Source organism: Volvox carteri, assembly GCF_000143455.1.
Source record: "Volvox carteri f. nagariensis unplaced genomic scaffold VOLCAscaffold_97, whole genome shotgun sequence".
In the NCBI taxonomy this organism is placed as follows: domain Eukaryota; kingdom Viridiplantae; phylum Chlorophyta; class Chlorophyceae; order Chlamydomonadales; family Volvocaceae; genus Volvox; species Volvox carteri.
The window spans coordinates 217616-220353 of record NW_003307640.1 but is presented as its reverse complement, the minus strand read 5'-3'; positions in this window follow the sequence as shown (position 1 = coordinate 220353).

Sequence of the window (2738 nt, the reverse complement as noted above, 5' to 3'; positions counted from 1 at the left end):
GCCCTTGGATTTGGTGCACCAGAAGGCCCATAAGCAAATACTGTTAAGAACTTGATGAGATACAATAAGCAAATACTGATAAGAACTAGATGAGGCCTGAGTGAGCTTGTGCGTATGAACAGCTACATTGCATTGCTCAGACAGCTACATTGCGTTGCTCAGACAGCTACATTGCACTGCTCAGACAGACGAAGCCACATAGGCCGCAAGCCACTTCAGCATAGTTGCGCCTGCAATCGGCCATAGCCCGCAGACGCGGACGCCGCAAATGCTATCTGTTTACACCCTACAGGCGTGGTTCACGTACGTATTCGCGTATATAGTATATCATAATAGAAATTTTGCGTGTTCCTTGCGACTTGCGAGTTGCGAGTTGCGACTTGCGACTTGCAACTTTAGCAGTACCCGCAATTTGTTATGCAAGCAGTCGCCTCGCATCCGCAATTTGTTATGCAACCAGCCATAAGCTCTAAAGACAAGCAATAATTATAAACCCGGACATTTTTGTCGAATCCAAAGCCAACGCCTATTTGGACGGTAACTAAAATTCTGCATATGGTGGTGGATTCCTAGTTCAGATTGCAACCCCCACTGCGATTTGGATTAGACATATATCCTAGTTAGCATATTGGGTTAAAGCAGAGACTACGAATTTAGATCCAAACGTTGCAAGCCGCCGACAAATATTTACATAAGGATGCGTTCATCACAATGCTTCGCATGTGAAAAGAAATGTCCTAAAATGAAGCATACTGCTGAATTGCACTCTGGGACTGGACGCTGCTCAGACACACGACAATTTGACCACTCTACGCCTGCCACGCGAAGCATCTGTCATATTTTGTAGGCAGTCATCTATTCTGACATTGGTGATGAAATGCTAACTTGGATTGAGGAAATACTTCCTCGCTGTCTGCACCTAAGGAATTGCTTGTCTTTACTAAAGCAAAGATGTTCCATTCGGCAGAAGTTCAATGTGTGCAGAATACATAAAAATGGAAGCTGCAATGGTTGTTAGTCTGTCATTGACTGCAGGTCGTCGTGAATGCATTGCTATGAACATGTTCACAAGCACACGGTAACCAGATGCCAGATGCCTTCCATGCAACAAGTCCTCCTCCGTGTTGGTCATTTCGTGGAAGAAGTGTTGCCAACATTCAGTACATCTTGATTTCAAGGTCAAAAGTGGATGAAAGTGTTGTACCGCCCGCACCTGAGGGTAAAACAAGGCTCTATTCGTCATGAAGTCATGAATACATAAGCAGCAAACGATGCTGTCGAAGTTATATTCAATATTTTTCTCAGGACAAGCACACTCACTGTGGAGAGGTATCTTGCACCTCGCTCATGCTGCGAAGCCTAATACTCATTACAACAGATATGCGCAGAACGAACTGTGTGCAATGCTGTTTTAATGCCAATGTTAAAAGTCTCGGTTGTCGTCTAGGAAGGCCAGTGAATGCGGCGAGCATGCAGGATACAGCGATTTGATGTGATACTAGTCTCAAATGCCTATATGCATCAAGTAATGTAGATCTGAGCAATCCCGCATGCACTGTGCGAAGGTCCGCTGGCCTTGAGGTAGCATCGCTCGCAACACTTCTCCTTCCAACATCTCCATTTCGTCCGCAGTGGTCGTCATCATTTATATTGACACTTGTACACCTCCACGCTCACAATGCCCGACCTGCGAGGCGAAACCTGGCTGTCATACTGCGGCAGTGCCGACATCCACAAGCACGGTGACAGCGTAATGTAACAAGCCATTCCATACCTCTTTACTTGCATTCTTAAAGGAGAAGTGTTAAGAAAAGGCTCCATACCTTGACAAAATGTCCACGAAGGCTTCAGCTTCAACCGGCGGCTGCTGTGTGGCAGCACCATGGTCTCATATGTCCACGTAAGATGTGCGTTGTAATGCAGATGAGTTTCGCTACCATGCAGATATTAAGCGCCATGTAGCGAATAGGGAAAAATGTGTGGCTGCATGGATCTCACGCCGGATATCCTCACATGAGGGCCTTGCGATATCCTCACTTGCGGGACTTATGCCGTACCTCAAGGCCTCTGCGTACCGAGGACGCAAATGAATGTTTTCACATGTAAGAACGTTCTCGCCCTGCAGTGCAGCTGAGTGTAACGTCCTGCGTGTTTGAACGTGTCCCCGGCCCTACCGCATGTTATTGGCCCGATAATGGGAACGCCTGGTAACCGGCCTCGATTACCAGGCTATAAGGTTACTGGGCTGTTAACGGGCTAGGGTCGTTAATCGGCCAGTTACCCGTAATCAGGCTCCATTACCAGGGTGGTTTACCAGGGTCGTTTATCGGGCGGCCAGTTACAAGTTACCCGGTAATCAGGCAGCATTATCGGGTGTTTACCAGGTCCTTTATCAGGCGGCCAGTTACAAGAATGTCCCCGGTAATGGGGCAATAACATAGATATTATCAGGACGTTAACCGACCAAACTCTTACGCATTAAACAGCGATTACCAGCTTCATAGCGGGTTCATATTATCCTACACAAAGCATTGCCCAATGGCCTACTACAACCTGCTCACATCTCTCAATCGGTACCACGAGGACTATAGGCCCTTCTTTAGTCAACATTAAAAATCACTTGAAACTGCAGGTTGTCGCGTCAAACGACTGTAGCACCGAACAAAACACGTGCGTACGGCAGACTATAAAAGACGATTATAAAAGACGGTAAAATGAACGTGACGCTAAAATGTCGT